The sequence below is a fragment of the Cavia porcellus genome, unplaced genomic scaffold (assembly GCF_034190915.1).
Source record: "Cavia porcellus strain 051 isolate PalLab524CR breed Dunkin Hartley unplaced genomic scaffold, mCavPor4.1 scaffold_24, whole genome shotgun sequence".
In the NCBI taxonomy this organism is placed as follows: Eukaryota; Metazoa; Chordata; class Mammalia; order Rodentia; family Caviidae; genus Cavia; species Cavia porcellus.
Genome location: NW_026947507.1, coordinates 32,491,380 through 32,513,815, shown reverse-complemented (window position 1 = coordinate 32,513,815; position 22,436 = coordinate 32,491,380). Strand labels below are relative to the sequence as shown.

Here is a 22,436-nt window from a genome sequence, read left to right as displayed (position 1 = left end):
CCCAACATCTCCCCCTTTTTTATTTTTTATGAATGTGCGCATCGTAGCCCTTTCTGGACTGGGTGCAGAGGCTTATGCCCTATGCGTAGGCCCACCGTAGGTCCTTGGCTTAGACCCTGGTCGGCCGTCCCATGGTCTGCCAAGGCCCTGAGGCCCTCGTCCTTTTTCTAGGGCCAGGCACAAACTGGACGGAACCTGGATGCACACAAGCTTGCACTCATTTCCTCTCCGTAAAGAAATCCCCTCGGAGAGAAATTTAGACCTGGGCAGAATCTAACAGTCCAGCGGCTTACGTGCAGGATGGGGTAGGGCCTGGCTTAGGTTGAGTCGCACCGGGGGAGTACGCTCTTACCCGTCATTGACTCTCCTACCCAGCTATGTCATAATTTTTTAGAGGAGGAGTGTGGGAAGCTCACCGCCCCTAGACTCGGTCGTAGGCTAGGCGAGCGAGCCATGCATATGCCTGAGGATCTTCTTGTCCATTTCGGGCTACCGCTATTTCTATTCATCTTGTTGGTTGGTCTGTGATGGATCTCCGGTAGGGCAGGTCTGATCTTCAGTCGAGGGCTTTGTCGCCCGTGTCAGTCTCTCCGGTATCCACAGTGGTTCTCGTCCCGGTTCCTGTGGGAAAACACAAACCGCGCCTCGGTTCCAGCTGACCACTGGATCCGGGCCCATCCATTGTCCTGTCAGGACATCTTTCCACTTCACCCACCCTTTATGGTTGGGGGAAGGGTTGCAGTGCTCCACAGCTGGGGAGCGATTATCATTATTTAATTTTAAAAAATTGTGTGTGAATAGTGCCATGGATAATCGTGCCTTTGGGGCCAGGCCTTGGCCTACTCCCCCTTTTTGTTTTTGTAAAATTTCTTTGAGGCTTCTATGAGCCCTCTCAATGATTCCTTGACCTTGGGGATTGTATGGGATACCATGTTTTAATTGAACCTCCATCATTTTGCAGAACTCATTGAAGGCTTTGCCTATATAGGCTGGTCCATTATCAGTTTTTAATATTTTTGGTTTGCCCCATGCGGCCCAAGCCGCCAGGCAATGATTGATCACATTAGACACTTTTTCACCTGTTTCTGCTGTTGCAAATATGACGTGAGAACAGGTGTCTGTGGAAACATGAACATATTTAAGAGTCCCAAACTCCTGTATATGTGTGATGTCCATCTGCCAAACATCACCAGGGATCAAACCTCGAGGGTTTACTCCCATCGGTATGGCAGGTTTGTATGTGGCACAGGAGTTACATAGTCGCACGATATCTCGTGCATCTGCTCTGGAAACATGGAAATGGTTTGCTAGTGTCCTGGCATTAACATGAAATTTATCATGGAAGGCACGGGCTCGCTCGATTGGTGTTAGTAAGGTAAAAATCCATAACGGGCGAGTGGCAGTGTCAGCAGCCGCATTCCCCTGTGCCATAGGCCCTGGCAGGGATGTATGTGCTCTTATGTGGGTGGTGAAGACCTTATGGTGTCTGTTCTGAAGCAATGTCTGGATAGACAGGAACAGCCCAGCCACTGTGGAAGTGGCTCTAATTAAACCGGCAGTCTCAAGCACTTGCATAGCATTGACCACATACCTAGAATCGGAGACAATATTAATGGCTTCTGAGAACCGTTCAAGAATCATTTTAACGATCTGCAGTTCCACCACCTGAGGCTGATCAGGTTCAAATTGTATGGTAACCGGGGGCTTGCCTAGGATCACATAGGCGCCTATCCCCGTCTTGGAGCCATCTGTGTATATTGTAGTTGCTAGGACTAATGGCTCAGAGGCAGTAACCTTTGGAAAAATTATAGGGTGCTGAGTGACAAATGACAAGATAGGGTCTTTAGGGTATTGATTGTTTATATCCCCATGGAAAACACATCTCAGAATGGCCCAAGTATCTATGCAGGCAGCCAGGGTCTTGATCTGGCTGGCGGTATAGGGTACTCGGATGGCTTGTGGTCCTGAGCCAAAATGTTGGACAGCTCTATCATGCGCTTCAAGGGCCAATGAAGCGACTGCCTCCGGGTAATGCTCTATGACTTTTGCAGGTGAGACCTTAGGGTGTATCCACAGTAGTGGTCCTTTCTGCCAAATCACCGCTGTGGGCTGTAGACTAGTCTGTAGCAAACAGACATCAAAGGGTCGCCCTGGTTTAATTCTGTGTAAGGTAGCCCCACCTAAGGCTTTTTCCACTCTCTGTAAGGCAGCTCTTGCCTCAGGAGTGAGCCTCCTGTGGGAGGCTATATCTGGGTCTCCCTTTAGAAGGTCGAACAGGGGTTTGAGATCTGAATTTGGTATATGTAAATATGGCCTAATCCAATTAATGTCTCCCAATAGCTTTTGCATGTCATTTAGGGTCCTAACGCCATCCATCCTAATGGTGACCTTCTGTATAAGTCTGGAGGCGACACTGAGGTCCACACCTGCTGACCCAGGGGTGGCCCTTGTTGAAGGCTGCCACCCTGAGCTGTCCTGTCTCTGGGGCGGGGGCCCGCCTGTGAAGGGGGCCCCCTCTGGCCGTTTTTTGGCTCTGTAGCATCTCGTCCACAAATACGGTTGCCCTGAGCATCAAAGACCGACCTACACTCCTCAGCTTTGTGTGATCCCCTCTTGCATCGCCCACAAACATATGGTTCTTCATTCCTAGGGCGAGGCCTAGCATCTGCATTGTTTGGGCAATGACGTTTAATGTGTCCTGGCTCCCCGCAGGCAAAACACCCTTTAGCCTTACATTCCCCTTCTAACCCGCGAGGTCCCCTCTGCTGTACAGCCGCGGCCAGGAGAGCAGCCACTCCCGAGTTGGAGAGCGGCCCCCCTATCTCTCTGCATATCCTAATCCAGGCGTTGAGGTCCTTGTTCTTATGGGGAGCTATCGCTGCCTTGCACTCCTTTGTACATTGCTCGAAAATCAGCTGCCTTACCAGCGGTCGAGCCACTCCCGGATCAGAGAATATCTTATCGGCAGCATCTTGCATTCGGGCCACAAAGTCAACAAATGGCTCTGTGGTACCCTGAATTATTTTTGAAAGACACAAGGAGGCTGTTCCGGCACCACTTACTTGCTTCCAGGCGCGGAGCCCTATGGCATTGATTTGTTCATAGACAGCGCCGGGGAACTGAGTCTGATCATCAGCGTGCCGACCTTCTCCCATAAGCATTTCTTTGTTCCACCCCCGGTTTCCCCAATTGGCGTTTCTCTCAGCCTGCTCTGCAGAGAACTCTGCGTACCAGGCTCGCCAATCCAGGTAACTGCCCGAGGGCAGACACGCCTTTGCCAGCTGAATCCAGTCCGCGGGGGTGAGGGGCCCAGAAGACAGATTCTCCAGCATGGCAATGGTGTAAGGCGTAGTCGGCCCAAAGGTTGTAACTGCATTTTTAAGTTCTCTAATCTGCTTTATCTCAAAAGGCTCCCATGCATTGCGTCCCTGGCCCATAGCTACTTGTACAGGAAATATCCCGTAGGGGCCACTATCTATCCCAGGTGGATGTACCTCATGAGACAAGCGTCCCCCCTGCCAAAGCCGCCTGTAAAAATACCGACCCGCCGGCGGCGGAGCATAAGACGGCGGCCGTGATTGGGCGGAAAATGGGGGCCCGTGCATCACTTCCTGTTCTGGCGAAAGGGGAGAGAGCTCCCAGGCGGCCGCCTCGTGGCGAGGAATCGCCTCCGGAAACGGCCCCCAAGGTAAAGAACCCTGCGACTCCTTATCGAGCGACTTAGGCTCCTGACAGCTGGTCTCTTTGGCCTCCTTGCCATTCAACTTTCCCTCGTCCTCGGAGTCAGACGACTCCGAGGCTAGAGCCCCGTCCTTCTCCTTAGCATCTTTGTTCCCCTTGACGGGCCCCTCTCGGGAGCTCCCTGACTGGGCCTGCTCAGATACCCTGCGTACTTTTGTAAGCTCTTGAGAGCTTTCTCCACAACCACCCTCACTCTTAGTGTTGCTACCTAACATGTTTCCCATCTTTTAATATGTTACTCACCGCGTGAGGCCCAAGGAATCCGCCACTTACGCGTGAGCCTGAGGGGAGTCTAAAAGCCCTGTAGGTGCGCGCCACCCAGAGCCCAGGCTTATCCCCAACTCACCTGTCTCGCAGCTCTGTACTGGAGCGTTGTCCACTTCCACGTCTCGGGGGTGATCAGTCCCCGTGCGGGCCTCCAAATGTCGATGTCCGCTCCCGGCCGGCAGGAAGGACACACGACAAAGTCTGGCAGTGGACAACCTTTTCTTTTTATTTTCCTTCTCCGTACAGCCTGCCCTGGGATCGCTCCCAGCCGAAGCCTCTTCTGGTCCGCTCCCCGCGGCTCCTTCCGGGCTTCGCTCCGAAGCCTCTACCGGTCCGCTCTCCGCAGCTCCTTCTGGGCTTCTACTTCCGGGCTTCTTCTTCTCCCCCAGGGGTGGCACCAGTATATATACGGATACAGTGTCCAATCATGTTAAAGTAAGCAAGGCAAGCTGATTGGCTAACATCATCAGTTGCCAGGCAGACTATATTGTTGAGCGGGTTGCTTACGCGGTAAACAGGAAACTAACGTGCTCGATGGGAGGGGTAATCTACCTCAGGCTTTGCTCTTTACCACAGGCCGCACGTCCGCCGCGCAAGGCGAGCTATCACAGACGCGGCTCCCAACAGACAGGCACACTCATCTCAGTAGTCAGCCCACTTTTATTAGCAAACCAGGAGCACAGGAGAAGAGGTGGTGGACTTTGACTGCGGCACAAGGAAAAGTTAATGAAAAACAAGTTCTTCCCTATGCCTGGTGCCTGCGTTCTTTACATCATCCCCCACAGATGTTATCTTGCCTTAAGAGTACCGTGGATATGAGTCCTGTCTCTGCAGCCAGGAAGCATGAGAGCCTTGCAAATACTTCTGTTGCTAAAGTGAGGTCACACTGTCCTTGAGTCCATGAGGCCCTAATCATGTCACGTGGTCTCCAATATAGTAAAATGTTATTTCGTATCCCCTCATGCTCAACACATTAAGATTTAAACTATCAAGTGAAATAAAATACAAAAGTGACTATATTTATTTTCTACTGTTGTCATAACAGATTGTCACAAATGCTGTGACTTGAGATTATACGTCATTCTGTGAGTTCAGTGTTTGGGTTGGCTTGGTTGCTTTTTCTGGTCCAAGTTTCATAAAGTCAAGTCACGGGTAAAGCATTTTTTGTGGAGGTGCTGAAGGTGATTTACTCCAAGTCTGCTCAGGCACTTTGCAGAATTCAGCTCCATGAATTTGTGCGAATGAAGTCCCATTTTATTCCAGGCTAATAACCAGAGGTCCTTCTCAGCTTCTGGAGGTCACCAGTGTTCCTTTCCTTGTGGTGTGTTTCTTCCAACAGGAAAGCCAGCAGTGACAGACCAAGTCTTTCTCCTTCTGCAGTAGTGCTGAACTCATTCCCCTACCACTGCCTGCTTTTTGCCTAATTTCAATTTGTTTTCCTTTTCTGGTGATTATCACATACACTGAGTGACTGTTCTGCCTTCCTAATATACTTTGAAGGGCTGGTATGATCACATTGGGCCCACTTGGGTAATTCAGTGTAAGCTCCCTGTATTAAGGTTCACTGAATGGCAACCATAATTCCATTTCCCAAGTTCCTTCCCAGCAGTGACTAGATGAATACTTGACTAATCAGTAGGTAATATGAGTCAGTATCTATAGATCTACATACGGTGAAGAATTATCTATAGTTGGGGATTTAGCTCAGCAATATAAGCGCCTGCCTGGCAAATACAATGTCCTGAGTTTGATCCCCCGTTCCAAAAAAAAAAAAAGAATTATCAGCAAAATGTGAGGACTTTTGGAATAAAGACATTTAGGGAACTACACTGGGGATGGCCACATTGAGTTGTCTCTCAAAAAAGCAGTTCTGATGGATGGTATGGAGTCAGAACTGGAGGATACTGGGAGGGGGTAACAGTCTCAATGCCATTGTGGAGATGGTAGGGCGATGGTGTGTGGTGCGCTTAGAGCAACCCTGATCTAGGACCTCAGTCCACGAATACTAATAATTATTTTCACTGAGTTGTTCAGGTCTCTGTAATGTAAAAATCAGATTTTTTTAGGTCAAAGCAAAAGCGTGGGAATGTCAAAGTTTGTGATTATTTAGTGGGCAGAAATAATACTTTAAAAAGTGGGATTCTTTTTTCTTTATTCTTCCTTCTCCTTTCTCTCTTGTTTTGTGTATTACCTTTTCTGCTGCTATTAGAACTAAATAGAATTACATATGGATCCTCTGGAAAGATATTCCCATTATTTCTAAACTTCCTGAATCCCAAATTTACTGGAGGGTGGCCTTACATAAAAGTATACCACTCTCACCTTATATTGCCCCACAGGACTTAGTTCTCTGACTGCGATTAGTGGACTTTGTATCCTGCTTTATAGGTGGGGGTTAGTACAATCTCAATGCATGTTGTAAGGTCCTGTGGTCATGGGGCATCTCTGATGTCTGTCTAAAAATTGTATCCATATCATAAAAGTGATTTTTATAGTGATTTCACATAAAAGAGTAATCCTTTTCATTAGTATTGCTCTGTGCCACTTATCTTTCTTTTTATCCAGTTTATTTATAAGCTTTATAAAGGGTTGAATATACCTTTTTGTTTTGAAAGTTGTGCATCTAGCCAAGAAAATCATAAAATACTTCCTGCCAACCTTTTAAAAATAGAAAGCAAACTGCCTACAGTTCTTTATTTTACCTTCTAAAGGGTGTATACATAAGGTCTAAAATAATGAAACCCAGCACAGCTGGTGCTTTTTTAAAAACCTGAACATGAGAAATAGAATGAAAAGTGGAAGATACAGTGGCAGAAAGCTAAAGGATCTTTTACTGGGGATCAGCGATTTCATTTTGGTGGTGTACATTTTACTCTTAAGCCTTGTATGCATGATACACATTCCTGGTCTTTTCAGAGTCTTCTTCCTGTTTCCCACCACTGTTTGTTCTTCCTTCTCTTCTGTTTCACTCAAACCTGAAGTGTTGGTGATGGTGATCGAAGACCTGTGAAGGAAACCCATTCATCCTCTATGGCTCTTTTCATGATCTTTGAGAAGAGAAAAACTCCTTATAGGAGGTGCCTTCCACCTTCAGAGTGAGTGAACATTAGCTCTGAGTAATTCACACAGCATTTATTTCTGCTACTACTTTAGCCTGCAAGGGAAGCACTTGTCGCTTCCCCTTGTGACAGTCTCCTTGTCACCCTCCTGCCTCCAACTTTGCTGGTGTTTTGAGTAAAGCTTCTTGCTTTCATATCCAATGGGAATATTGATGTACTATAAAGAAGGATAAATTCACATCATTTGTGTGAAAATAGATGCACCTTGAATCCATAATGTTAAGTGAAATAAACCAGGCACACAACATTAAAAATCACATAGTTTCTTTTATATGAGAAATGCAAAATGTACTTTAATCAAAGAGCAAAATAAAAGATGGACAATAAGCAATAGATCTTTGGCAATAGAGAAGGAGATTAAGAGATGAGAGAGGAAATGTAAAATGAAATATGATGTCTCATGTATAAACACCATGTCTCCAGGTAGTGTGGAATTATTATGTACCACAAGCATATATATACATATATGTCTTCCACCAGTGTTTGGTTTTCTCCATGTACATATGGAGAGAGAGAGAGAGAGCGAAGAAGAGACATAGAGGGAGGGAAGAAGAAAAAGAAGAAGAAGAAGAAGAAGAAAGAAGAAAAGAAGAAGAGGAGGAGGAGAAAGAGGTCAGGAAGTTGTTGATTTCGTCTTTTCCCATTCAGGTTTCAATTCAGCATGATAAGGTATATTTTCCGGTAGCTCTGGAAGATTGTCCTGTTCTCTGCTTGTTCTCACATATTTTACTTTGAGACTATATTTCTTTGTCCACTCTGTAACTTAGTTATGTTTCTGGTTTCTTTTCTCTAGGAAAAATTGATTTTTAAAAAATGAAAAGAAGCCTGTAGTGACTCTCCTAGGTAATTTCTTCATGCGCCTCTCGACTTTTATTTCCCTTCTTTGTAAAACTTAAAATGAAAAGCTCCTTGTAAGGACCCTTCCCATGTTACCTCCCAGGAAGTGGCGTCAGCACTTCTGCTGGTGCCCACATACATTTTTGTAAAAAAAAAAAAACAAACTCCAACTTATGCTTTGAAATTATTATTATTAAGATAAAGAAATGTAGAGGCAAAATTTGTATTTGATGTGTTTTTTTTTTAAACCAGGAATCAAACTCAGGACTTCACCCTTGTGTATTTGTATTTGAGATCCTCTTTCAACTTTAAAAATCAATAGCTTCCTAAGCTTCACACCATTTCTTTGAGTGACAGAGTCACCTTCATTTAAAAAGTGAAGTTTGCACTCATGCAGAGCATGCACACACATGTGCACACACAGAGTCAAGCATTCGTGGTCAGATGGGTGTCTTCCTTGAGTCCCTTTGTGCCATTTGCTAGATAAATTGCTAGCCCTATTGCCTGACCATAATGTCAAGATATAAGTGGGCCATTAAATTCTGCTGGTGGATGGAGACAAGCTCAAAATAAAAATATAAAGAATAGTATATGACCTGAATTGTGTTACAATGAGAGTAATTTATAATTACCCTGAAGGCAATGTGAAAGGGAAAAAAAAACTATTGTAAATAACTTTGATAAACAGTGTGTTTACTAACCACTAGTTGGCTGAAGGAAGGCAAAAAAAAAAAAAAGTATAGAAATACCATACATACTCTCATACTCTAGTTTGTGATTTTTTTCCTTCAGTGGGCTATGAACTAGTCATTCTGAAACTATTACTTTATGTATACACTAGGGTTGAACAACACACAAATACACAGCAGATGATGAGAGCCAGGATACTCTTGAGAGACAAGACTGAAGTGAACACTAGTGTTGAATTGTGGTTGGAGTCACCATATGAATTCATTCTTTTTAATGTGTAGACAAGAAATGTAGATGGATGTGTATGTGACCATGTTTGGGCCACTGTACATGCCATATATTTCCTAGTTCTGCCTGCTAAAAGGATCAAGAGGCAGTGATATCTCACTAGCAGAAACCAACCTTGGTTTCTAAACACTGATCACCAGGGAAAAGAACCCTGGTGCCATTGAGAAGAGGTGGGTTCTAGTCCTGGGGAAAATATAAGATAGGCCCAGAACATCTTGCATTGCCAGAAAATAAGGAAGCGCTCATGTAGAGGAGGACTACTAGGCGGACAACCCAGCCACCCTGGAGGGAGTTCTCATGCCCAACCTGGAACAGTTGGAACCAGAAAATGATAACATTAGATTATGCCCAGAGAGTTAAATGAAAATCTTATTTTAAATGAATATCCATGTGCTCATCGAACAGTCTTTAATGAGAGAAATACTGTATGTGAATTAGCAGGTATAAAAAGTCAGGGGAGTAGAAAACCAGCATCAGGCAAGGAGCCCAGTAGTTATTGTTGCATGCAAGATCCATTGATGGATGTCAAGATTAGTTGTTGAAAGCTTGAGGAGAAACAGGATATTTGCATAGTCTGAAAGTATCTTTCCCAAGATATTAATTATAAAGGAAAAAGTAGTAGCTTCTATGGAATTAATATCCAGCAGATACCATCTTAGTGGAATTATGATGATTGGCCTCACCCCTGATAAGAGACATGGGCATCGTGAAGCCTCTAAAGTACCAAGGAAAACCTTGTCACTTCTCAGCATCCTCCATCAAATCCTTAAGCTTATTGTAAACGTAAGAAACCCCTAGTCAAATTGAATGGTAGTCTACAGACCAACTGATCTGTTCACTTTGAGATATTGAAATCCTGGAATTAGAAAAAGGATGATAGAAGGGATCTAGTGAAACTTGAATATGGTCTATCCTGTAGTTTAATTAGTCCCAGTGTTAATGTTGAAGTCCTGGTTTGGGTAATTATGATGTTGCTACCTAAGATCTTCACAAGAAGGAGAAGTTGGGGGAAAGGTTTACTGGAACTATTTGTGCAACTTTTTTGTAATTGTGAAATTATTTAAAAAGAAAAGGAAAGATGCTGAAGAGTTAAAGGTGCAAAATGTATGTTCAAAGACATTAATTGCAGCACTGTTTATAATAGCAAAATGTTGTAACACTGATGTCCACAGTGAAGGGTTAGGTATATTGTACTGCATTCTGATGTTGAATATATTTTAAAAAATGATGACATGGAATTATGTATGCTAATATATAAAGAGAAAGACTCAAGTGTAGATGGTATTTACTCAAGATGCCTATCGTTCAAATCCCATCCTTGATAATTAAAACTAATTCTAAGACTTTGGGCAAATTATTCTTCTTCCCTCTCATCATCAGTTTCCTCATGTGTAAATTAATACAAATAATATCTGGTTAAGAGCTGGCCATGAAGATAAATGTAAAAAATCATGTGAAGCCCTCAGGGTGATACTTAGCCTATTATAAATATTTGATGAAACAATTAGTAGTGTGTTATTTTAAAGGAATAAATGCCAGAAAACCTCCAGTACAACATTAAGTATGAGATGATACCAATTCCATTAACATTCCTATATGTGAATTGTGAAGTCTAGAAACTGTATGTCAATCAATGATAGGGTGTTGGGGTACAACATCTTAGGGTCCTGCTTTCTAAGTTACTATGTTAACATTCATCTTCCTAAAACATGAAGTTAGAGAAATAGCCACAGCAAAGGTAAAATAAACCTGCTGTTTACTATCAAATAAAAATAAGCAAAGAGAAGTGTATCCTTAAGGCTCGAGTCTTGGGGAGTCACCAAGATCATTGACACAGTCGAAAGCACAGCAGGCTTTGCTGTGTCCTCAGCTGCTTAAAACTAGAAGATGCCTGCAATCCTCTGGAATATAGTCTTTACTGGAAGATTAATTTAGTATCCTATTGTTTAATCGCAGCTGTGGAAGGTTATCATGTGTATGGGTGTAACCAGCTCTTTGTCTTCATGGGACATAAACCAAAAGGCTAGGTAGCTGAAGTAATTCCAGTTATTTTCATTACCTGGAGAAGAGCACCTGAATGGTGCTTTAATCTCTAAGCTTCTACCGCTTTTTCTCGCTAGTTTGGTGATGGCTAGCTTGAGTTATGATAGGAGCCACAATTTACTAACAGCACATATTTTCCAAGAATGTTTATATTTATAAATATAAACTTTAGCTGTGACTTGTAAGTTATTTATGACTGTAAAGGTTTAGGATTTGTGTTTTTCTGTGCTTGTGTCAGTGCTTATGTTGTTTTGATACTCTTCAGAGTTCTGTGCATTTTGTCTGACCGCTCTTATTGAAGTCTACACAAATCTGCAGCAAATTTTAAGACTTTTTCTATCTTTGAGGTTTGGGGCTATACAGTAATGGATTTTGTTTTCAGAAAATGTTGTTTTATTTGACATAGTAATTGTACGTATGTATGGAGTAGCGTGTGATATTTTGATACATATATACATTGTTAATGCTCAAATCAAAGTGTACTGGTTTTTAAAAGGACCACAGGGGCAAAACGGGGATGAAATGTCAAAAAACAGTTTGTGGTAAGGAAATAGGAAGACCATTTCAAGAAATTAGAATAAAAGGCAAAATACTCTTACTCTCTTGCATTTATGATTCCTTCCCATCCTCCTCCCTCCTCCACCCTCCCTTCCTCTCCCTTCTTCCGCTGCATGTGGTCACTGTTTCACCTGTCAGTAACAGGAGGGAAGAGCATTTTTCTTTCACAATAAAATTAGGTGCAGTGCACTGAAGCTCCTATTTCTGTGTTGTAATCTCTGGGGAGCTTAAAGTAGATAGGACAGGGCTTCTTATAATGCACCAAACCATGGATGCTGGTAGGTAATTTGTCTAGGATTGAGTTTTAGAATATTACCTATTAAGCATACTGATACTGCTTCAATGTTTTTGTGGAATTTTTTCATTCACTTGTCAAACTTCGGCTTCTTAAACTTTATGCTTTTAATATGGGAATAAAATTGGCCAACGCTGGTGGTGTGGCTTACATGAGCCATTGCAGTGTAAATTGGGATCAAACAGTAACAAGCTCTAAAGAAAGAACCATGGGCTTTTGGAAGCAGGTCATCTTACAGTTCTAACCCTGCCACTTACTGGCTTTGTGACACAGGGCAAACGCACAGTGCTTTCTGAAGCTCCTTTCTCCAATTGTTGGATATAACATCCCTTTCTTATAACTGTTCCCTGTAATTTCTTTATGGTAGTTGTTACAAACACTAAATGAGATTTACATGTAAGAAATTTTTACCACATCCTGTGCCTCCTAATTTGTACCTTTATGGGATCCTTCCTCACTTTACCCCCCCCCCCCGCACCTCATTTGTTCTAATCTATGTCCTACTCAGGGATATGTTTTCTAAAATTAAAAACAAACAAAAAATACAACAGAAAACTTAGTCTCCTTTTATATTTGGTTCTGAAATATTAGGAAGTTTTATTTCTTCCTTTCAGTTCCTTCATTCCTTGTTGACTTTGTGCCAAGACTTCTTTCTGGAGGGGAGGAAACTTTCCGCTTTCAGGAGAAAACCCAGTGAATTCAGCTCTCAGGAATGGTAGGAGACCTGGGAGAGCTCCAGGGACAAAGGGGGAACTGAAGTTCAGAGAGCTGGAAGGTGGGATCAGGATTCCTACAAGAGATGCTTTCCTAGAAGAGATGCTCAAGGAACTTAGGACAAATCAAAAGCAAAGGATCATTGGTAGAGGGAATACTGTATTCATTTAGATGTGCAAATAGCAGAGAAAATGATTTCTGGGTGACTCCTTGCATGTAGGTGCTTGGTTAAGGACCATTTCACTGGTTCTAAGAATGAAGAGCAGTCTTATTAGAAATGGAAATAATCTTGAAAGGATGTTGGCCTAAACTGATATCCCTACAATTTCAGATGAGGGAACTGAAGAGTTATCAAGGGTGTTAGGTTTTAGAGAAACGGAGACCTCTTCTGAGTCAACCAAACTTTTCCTGCTGTGATAGGAATACAGTGATCTTAACTGATAAAAACACACTTAGAGAATGGACCAGAGATATGGTGTATTCTCCAGGGACATTTTACAAATGAAACATGAGACATTTTTGTCATTGCAGCTGGAGAAGGTCTCTGTAAGATATCAGAATGACAAGGAGAAGTGAAGTAGAGCAAAGAAGAGAGGTGTGGTTGAATTCTGAGGGGAGAGGGATTAAGTTGCTGAAACTTAGCTACTAGAGCAGTGCAGAGATGATCCAGGCTGAGTTAACAACCAAGACCTGTCGACATGGAGCCACTGCCAGTGTCCGGTTCTGCAGGCCATTTGGCTGTCCGGGCTGGAATCAAGGGAAACACAGCTGAGCAGTGCCCTTGGGGAGGTGGCCAGGGGAAGCTCCCTGGAGAGCGCTCATTGGTGGCCTGAGGACTTCTGCTTATGCTGGATTGCTCCCTTTGCAGCAGTCACCTCAGAGCTCACATTGTGCAGTTTCATTTCTATAAATTTCTTCATGAACAACAAAGCATCTATTATCTCTGACTTGATGTTTCATTACTTACGGTCTCTTGAATCTTCTGTTGGAAAGAACTGCTTTTTAAAAGATTGCTAGCAGTGTTATCTTCATTTAGTTTAGCATCTTTAAAAATTTAAGGGACAAGAATGCCAGAAGACCAAGTAATTTCAAATGTTCTCACCATAAAAAAAAAAAAAGTGCATTAATTAGCTTGATTTGATTGTTTCACACTGTGAATTTACTGTTTTGTCTTAAATATATATAATTTGACATTGTTGATCTTTGATAAAATTTAAAAATTGATTTACATTTTTACCACTAAAAGTAAGATGTAATCCTATAACTGTTTATTAATAGTGAATGGCACTGTTATTTATAACATGGAGCTATCATCTATGGACTATTAGACACACACAAAATTGAAGTTAAAAAATAGATTTCAAAGTGTATAATTCTCTTTCTTATTTCCAATCCTATAATAAAACACAGATGTTTTAGGACACTTTATGGTTTACTATAGAGTTCTAGTAAATGCACTGTATTTACATTTGATCTTTTTCAGGATTGCCTGGCCTTTTGTTTCTTTAAATATGCTTGATATTTCCACAACCAGTCTATAACTAATAATTAAGCATGAGAACACTCATGTTTTTCTTTATATATCCTACTCTTTTTTTTCTCCACAAAGATTTATTTATTGTCTAATGTCTTTATTTTTTCTGGGGGAATTATATTGTCTCCTTGTTAGTGATCAGAGCTGCAAAGAGTTTTCAGTCTGAATTAATACCTTAATGCTTAATCTTCCTTATCTCTTAAAAACATTTACCATTAAGATTTTATGAAACTGAATTTTTCCTAGTTTTCCATATATGCTTTTCAAAATTATTTGTGAACCACAAACATGTTTATTAATTAAATTGCATAGAGAACTAAGCCTTTAGTCAAAGTCATTCTGAACAATATATGATATCTAAATAACTAAGGTCTAGCTTAGAAGAAAAAAGCAAGTAACAATCAAAATAGCAACAACAAAATCTTCATTAAGGTTATAGTCTCAGGTGTTATTTTGAGAAAAACAGTTAATTAGAATTTTTTTTTTTTTTACAAAAAAACCTTTTTTTAGAGGAGGAGTAAAAGAATTGAGGGATTTTCTGCTTTTTAGTATTTTTTTTTAAAAGCAATCCAAGAAGACCAAAAATAACATTTGTGAAAAATGGCAAATCTATTAAAGATATTGTCAGCCTTTTTTAACCTGTAAAAGGTTTATATCTATGTGATGGAGCTGACATTCTAAGTTCTAGTATGAGTCTCCATTTGAAGCTCAGAGTCGGGATGTCAGTTTGAAACTCTCCTACCTGCTTGTTTAGTTAAATCTACGATAGAATTCATATTTCTTATAGTGATGGGATATTCCCAATGTAATGTGTAGTATGTGTGGCAGGTCTTCTTATAATGTGGTTACTGTGTGAATTTAAATATATAAGCTATTGCTTTTGTCCCCAGCAAAAGCAGTGGTGTAAAAATACCGTGAATCAGCATTTTTATTCTTGACAATGTAAATGTTATCTAATCATAGGACAGTAGAGTTGGAATTCATCCTTGATCTCAGTGAACCATCTCATAAGAGAGAAAAGGGATTTCAAAGATAGAAAATGACTTCTTCAAAGCCCAGTTGTTGTGCGTAGGAAAAGACAGAATAGAGAGGAGTAATGCTGCTCCTTCTTTTTCATTGCTGTTGATTCCCAACTGTCAGGATGCCTCTGATTGGCAGGGACACGCAAAACTGGTTACCTGAAAAGTGTGACAGTTGCCGGTGATGTTGAGCTATGGAAGTGTAATATTCAGTTCTGGGCTTGTGAATCTTTTCTTATGACTCCATTTCAGGCAACTGGCTCTCCTAATTCCTATTCCATTACCTTCTTTTAATCTCACACCAATTGAGTCATTTAAAGTGAAGCACGGGTAATGCTTACTCCCATCTGTAGATAGAAAAGACGTGTACAAGCAATTCTTATTGGTCATGGATTGGGTAGAGGAAGCCTATACTATCTGTAGAAAACCTGTTTGCTAAGGATGTATGCAGGGAAACACATAATCAGGTATGTCAGCATCGATGCTGAAAGTATTCCCCATTAGGCAAGTTTTGTGTATTTCTTCTGCTAAAGTTCAAGATACTGTGGCTATAGAATTAGAAAGTAATAAAATAGAGAAAAACTGTACCCTAGGAAGAATTTTAAGTACATATTTTCTCCCTAAATTATGTCTGCAAGACTAATCTATAGACATATATGCATCATAAAATCATATACTTTATGAGTAATTTACTGCACTGAAAATAGCAGACAGAGGGCATAGCTGAGTGGCAGAGTACTTGTCTAACATACACAAAGTCCTAGTTTGATGCCCAGCAATGTGAGGGAGAGAAAACAATAGAGCAGAGAATCTGGGTTCAAGTTAATGTTCTTCTATTTTCTAATGGTGGGCCCTAAGGTTCTCATTTATGAATAGCATTTCTCAAATGTGACTATTGGAATATATATTGGAAAGAACCTCAGGAGAAATAGTAGCCATCTTTTGCCTCCTAGAGAACTTGGATTTTAATTGATTTAGGATGGTATTTTTAAAGCTCCCTAAGTGATTCTAATGGAAAAAATAGGCAACAACTAAAGACTGTGCAGTCCTTTTCAAGTTCTAGTACTTTGAAATCTTGAGTATTTTAAAATTTCATCTCCTAGGGGCTGGGGATTTAGCTCAGCGGCATAAGTGCCTGCTTGCAAGCAGTCAGTCGTGAGTTCGATCCCTGGTACCGATAAAAACGAAAAAGACAAAAAAAAAAAAGAAAGAAAGAAAAAAAAATTTCATCTCCTCTAGTCTCATGCTCAGCATAATCATCTCTTCACATTTGAGAAACAGCACCGTGTTTCTCTATGAACATCCATGTGGGAGTTACTTATTTAAGTTTTTCCTAATAGCATAATTTGGCTTTGGAACATTGTCTAATTCCTATGTATTTGATGATCTTTGAGTGCTTGAAGATTATTTGTATGATTCAGCGGAGTTAACTGTTGTTATACGACATTATTTTCATATCCCAACATGTAGTTTGTTTTGTTCTGGGCATGATCTGTCTCTTAGAGATGAACACCATCCTTTTGAAGATCAGAAGAGGAGCAGAGGGTTTTTGATGATTGAGCCCCTCTTAAACATTGATTGAGATACAATTAGTAAAAGACTTTTTGTTTATTGCACTTACTGATCTACAGATACATCTTCTTATGAGTGCAGTAGAAAATGAAATTCGCAGCATTTGAGTTCTCTGTACCAGCCACATCTTTCTAGGATTTATATTAACACATTTCATTTTTGCAATGGCATTTATTTATTTATTATTTTAAAAGGAATAGAACAAACCAATAAAGTGAAACAAAACAAAACAATGAGAACCTGATATTTGATTTCAAAAAGAAAACAGTAGGGAATTCACCATAGTCACTATATTGCATATAAGTATCCTCTACATAGTTGCTCAGACTACTGACTTTAGGCTTTCAAAGTGAATCAAACAATACAAGCATTAGCATTGTTTCTTTACTTCTGTTGTTAGCATCTTAGCCTGTGTTCCTCCAAATCAGCAGGTTGCTTAAGGCAGGGGATAGTGTTCTCTTTCTATACCTGCCCAGGCAGTGGCTGGCTCATGCAGGTGGAGGTGGAGCATGTAGCTTCTTTCCTGGTTCATCCCAGTCTGTGGGCCTCCGTTGGCTCAAGGAGGATGGGTAGGTGTGTGGCTTGTCAATAGTATTTATGAAGCAAGTGTCATTATTATCTTTATTTAATATATAGAAAGAAAGAATAAGTGGAGCAGAGCAAGTGATCATCTTGCCTCTTGTTTCACATTGGGTGGCAGAGTTAGAATGTTTGTTGATGGCTCCATAGCCTGGTCCTCTTAGCCTTTCAGCAGAGCATTTTTTGTCTGTAAAATAAAGAGTGCTGATTTCTAAATACCTTATCAACTTCAAAATTTCTTGTAACTCTAAGTAAATTTAATAATAATTATGCCAATACCTTTACATAGTATATCAAAAAGTCTTTGGTCTCTTAGTCCTATTTCTGAACTAACTATGTGAAGAACTATTTACTTTATTTGATCCTAAATCATAAATACCCTTACCTGAATTTACACATCAAGCTAATCTTTTTTATTTAGTAAAATATAAAAAAATTAGATTCCATTCATTCATTCTTCTGAAAATCAGGAGATAGTATATTGATAGAATCTTGCAGTATTCTAGAATCTAGAGTTTGCACAAAATCAGAGACTCCTGAAATCTATTACAATTTGGCAGCTACAGAAGGTGGATGGATAATATAAATTTATGTTTGATAAGCTAAAACTTAATAGTATGCTGTTATAAGAAACTTCTAAAGTTCTTTACATAAAGTAGCTGATATGTCAATTATAAATTATTTTCATTCTTTAAATTTTAATAAATTCTCCTAGAAAATCTTTGTTAAATTTAAAAATTTTAAAACACGATTTTTACATCTAGAGTGAGTGGTTTTTCAGTTTACTCAAGACTGAAGTTTTCTGACGGTATATCACTGAAAAATACATAAATAACCCTTGTTTATATCCAATAACCCTGTGTTCTCACAGTTTAGCCATCCTAAGAAATTTGTCTTGCTTCTATCCGGTATTGTTTCTTAGTGTTTGTATAATTCATTCTGAAACCTCTGGCTTTTTGTTCAAGGCTTGTGTGTTCTAGGTTGCCAGTACAAATCATGCTACACAGGACTAGAACACTTCAGAAAAAAATGGTGCTAGTGGAGCTTCACTCCATCTGATGACTGCAGCTTCAGGTGTCTTTATAGGACTCTTAAAGAACATAAAGTGTGGAGGTTGTGAATAAAACATTCTGTCCACTGTGAGTCTACGTGGATTCATTTGCATTCCATTTGTCAGCTCAGTGTATTACCCTGAATGAGTTTTGTGAGCCTTGCACTATCACTTCAGAACATGTCTGCTGAGGCTGGGTGGTCCTGCGCACATGTGGCAGTATTACCCTCTAAATTACTGGGTTCAGGAATATAAAGAAGAGAACACTCTTTGATGTGAAAGTCTGATTTTCATTTTAACAGCAGAATTTTACGTTTTCATCCCAGATGAGGACTGTTGCTTTTGTAGTACAAAAAGCCTTTGTAATGACACTGCTGTTCTTTAGAAGCTTTTGATTTTAGCTGTAGAAAAAATGATTTAACACCTTAAAAAAATCACAATGAGAAATTTTGGTGTTTTTGTTGGTACTCATATTTACAGTTATAGATTCATAGAATGAAAATACAGGAGATTTTGAGAAATATTGTAACCCAACCACTTCATTTTATAGGTACCTCTCAGCACTATGCCTTTGTTTCAGAAGAAAACAGGAAATATCAAACTCCAGGAGGAAAAGGACTTGATTTACCATATTTAGTGTGTTTGTACCCCAGTAGGAATTCAGTTGGGTTTGCTTAGTGAATCAATCAAGAACCTAGGTTTTAGGAAGAGAAAAGATGCCAAAGTTATCCTCTTAGTAATTACCAGAATATAATCTAGAAACATTATCTTCTGACTACAAATTCTGTACGTTTCCCCAGGATTTAAGAAAATAGACTTTTACTTAGGAACCTTAATGTTTATAAATGATCACATGCAGTTTACCTTAATACTACTTTTCAGGCATATAAACTATCTTATTAAAGCTTTATTGTACCACTTTTTGAAAATACTTTTATCCATATTTTATAGATAAAAAAACTGGGCTGTACAGAATCAGACCTAAGACCCATCAAGTTTTTCTGCTCCAAATTTAGTGATCTATTTTTGCCTTTTACATGGGGCACAGAGTTATTCAGTCCCTTAAGGAACTATAACTGAAATTATTTTTCCAGCACCTTGTAAATTAGAGACTTTAATACCAGTATCTCTGTTCAGTGCTAACTTAGCCCTAGGGCTCTGTATTAGAAAGCCAGCATAAAAGGCATAGCTTCTCAGCTTCTCTGGTATATGATTTTAGACTTTGGCCTCCTGTGTGGTCTGATTTGAAGGGCTTCTGTGCTCTTTTTTCTTTTCTTTCTCATTTTCCCATAATTAGATTTTCATTTCCTCATTTTTGTTCTAAATGACTTGTGGGCTTCAAGACTTTCCTACTAAATTGCAGATACTACTGGGGGAAAATGGTATTAAAACTTATTTGAGGATTAACATCCAGAGCTGGGAAAGGAACATGACCTTTTCCTGGTTTCTGTTAAGGAGACAGTGGAGGGAATGATGAATGTGGAATGATGTAGAGGCCATGGTGACATGACACTAAAGAAAAGCTTCTTTATCCAGGCTCAGCCAGCTTGTTTCTTGGGTGCCTGGAATAATGTCATTATATCTCCACTTTTCTGTGTAAACTCATCTGTCAGCCATTTTTTTGGCAAAGGTCAAGCATGAGTAATACCACCGTCTATTCCCAACGCATAGGGATTTAAAGATGGGGATGGAATTCTGCAGCACTGCGGTTGGGTGCAGGGGAGAGCAGGCTGTCCACAGGATTTGCCAGGTTCCTATCTTCATTTACCACTTTTATTTCTCAACTGTGGCTGTTCCAATGTTTGTTTATTCTAGAAGGATTATTAGAAACGTGAAACTTAGAAAATTATAATCATGAAAAGTAGATCTCAATTTTTAAAAGGGATTTTGCATTTCTTTTTCTATTAAAATTCTATAGTTTTTACCTGGTAACCAGTCCTTATAATATACCTTTTTGTGTAAAATGCATGTTTACCAAAAGTAGTATGAAACTCAGAAATGAATCTATAATGTGGCAAGTTTATTCTCTCTTGTAATCAAGTTTGTCATTATAATCTGTGCTCCAGCTTCCATTTTGTTCTTTTTTATTCTTCATTGGCTGAAGAATCAAGAGGAAGAGATGGATTATTATCAAGAAAAAGTACTTGTTGGTCATCCTCTGCTTGCTTGCTTCTCCTTCCTTGATATTTTGGCTTCCAGTAGTGGAGGCTGTGATAGAAGAGGGCCACCTGCTGTTCTGCCTCTGTGTACACAGGCTGCTCTATCCATCTAAGGCTTGCCTCCCCCCCCCCATACCCTTTGAAGTTTGAGCTGACTTGTGAGACAGAGTGGGGCAGAAATGATGCTGTGTGAAGTTTTTGTAATCCTTCAGAGACCTGGAAGGTTCTGAGTCAAGATGAGGAAGAAAGTCCAGGTTATCCTGCTGGAGGGAAAAGCTACACATACTAGCATGGAGGTGATATACCTTACTGCCTGCACCCTACCAGGCATGGAACTGGGAGGTCTTGGGTCCTGCACTTCAGGGAGAGCCCAGCCAGTCATGTCAAACCAAATCAAGCCATCCTTACTGAGTTCTGCCCCTGGATACTCATGCACACTGCAAATATTTTAAGCCACTGACTTTCTTGGTAGCTGGTGACAGAGTGATAGATTACTGAGACGGGATTTGTATCTTCCCAATCTTCCTTATTTTCTGACATCTGTTTGCTATTTGTCCAAGTACTTCTAAGGCACTGCAGTACTTAGGGATCTGCCAACTGGTCAGTATTTTTATGTACAGATCCCTTAAGCATAGCAGCTGCTTCTCACCTAGTAGTTAGTGGCATTTTAAAATCATGTTTACATCTGTCTTCATTTGGAGTAGTTGTGTCTGCTGACATGGGCACAGTGGCAATGTCTCATAGCTGTAGATAGGAGACAAAAAATTACCCCTCTCTTTAAAAAGAAAAATAAAAAGATGACATTATTTCTAGAGTCTATTTCCTGCCACTATGTGTAACTTTGCCTCTTAGATTCTTTGGATAGCTTAAACATTCTACTTATTGATGGATGAGGAACAACACGAAAAATATCTGAGTTTTAAAAAAGAAAACAGCAAAGACCAATACCAAGGAGAGTTTACAATGTAAGTCTTACATTCAAATTATAAGTGTTCCCAATAAAGCCTAGAAGGTAGTTATTTAGTTTTATTTTAAACTTTCTGGAAGGATCTGGAGCCATTTTAAAAAGTGCATCTTTTAATTTCCTGCCTAGAATAAATGTTTATTCTGAGGTTCTTGTATTAGCTTCTATAAACAATTTCTTTTAAAATCTCAAGGTAGTATTTTTCTCATTTTGTTGTCAGCTTTTTGTTCCTGAATTACAATTTTTTTCTGTTGTCTTTTTGCCTAGCCATTCCTTTCCACAAACTGTCCTACATAGTTGACTAAAAGAGACTAAGATCATGTTTGATCTAAGGGCAGTAAATTTTAAGTATCAAATGGATGAAAGAGGAAGCATTCAGAGGCTTTTCTTATTTGGCAGAGAGGGTCTTGTCAAGCTCACCTTAATGGTTTGCTAGTTCAGTCATTATTTATTTATTAACGGTGACTCCCCAAGTTCAGTCAACAAAAGTTAGAATAGTATTTTGCTATATGATGAAGTGACCTTTTTTTTTTTTTTTTGAACTATTTCAAAGTAGAATTTCATTTTAGCAACATCTTCAAAGATCTGCTACAGTGGGAAAAATACACAAGCTACTTAGAAAAAAGAGTAATACTTTAGTTAAGGTGTTTTGTAGTTTTGAAAATCAAAGCTCATATACAGTTTGATCCCTATGTTTCTTAAATGGGGAAGCTTTTATGTTCAATAATGCTTGTTTTTTTAGGCTTTTCTATTTTAATGAAAGAGGAAATAAATGGATGCAATTACAGTTCTTACTGAGTGAAAACATTGTTTAACACATCACAGCAGCATTACTAAGAAAATTTGAATTATGAACTTCCTCAGTAGAAAGGTTTAGCTTGGGAATTTCTTTCTTTCTCTGATGTACCAGGATAGAAGCAAGGATATGGAAGATTTTTCCCTAGAATGGCAGTTGTAGTTTTTCATACTGGTCTTAGTTCATTGCTGGCCCAGAGTGAGGGGCGCT

General features: G+C 40.0%; 1 protein-coding gene and 1 long non-coding RNA gene across 8 annotated transcripts in view; both read left to right on the top strand.

Annotated features, from left to right (window-relative positions):
* The window catches only part of LOC134472702 (uncharacterized), a 35,726-nt gene extending 14,351 nt beyond the window's left edge, over positions 1 to 21,375 (top strand). The window contains exon 2 of the long non-coding RNA XR_010042628.1: positions 4,640 to 21,375. This is a non-coding gene — a long non-coding RNA (uncharacterized LOC134472702). The remainder of the gene's footprint in view (positions 1 to 4,639) is intronic.
* The window catches only part of Psd3 (pleckstrin and Sec7 domain containing 3), a 505,243-nt gene that overhangs the window by 308,241 nt on the left and 174,566 nt on the right, over positions 1 to 22,436 (top strand). The gene's annotated exons all lie outside the window — the stretch shown is intronic.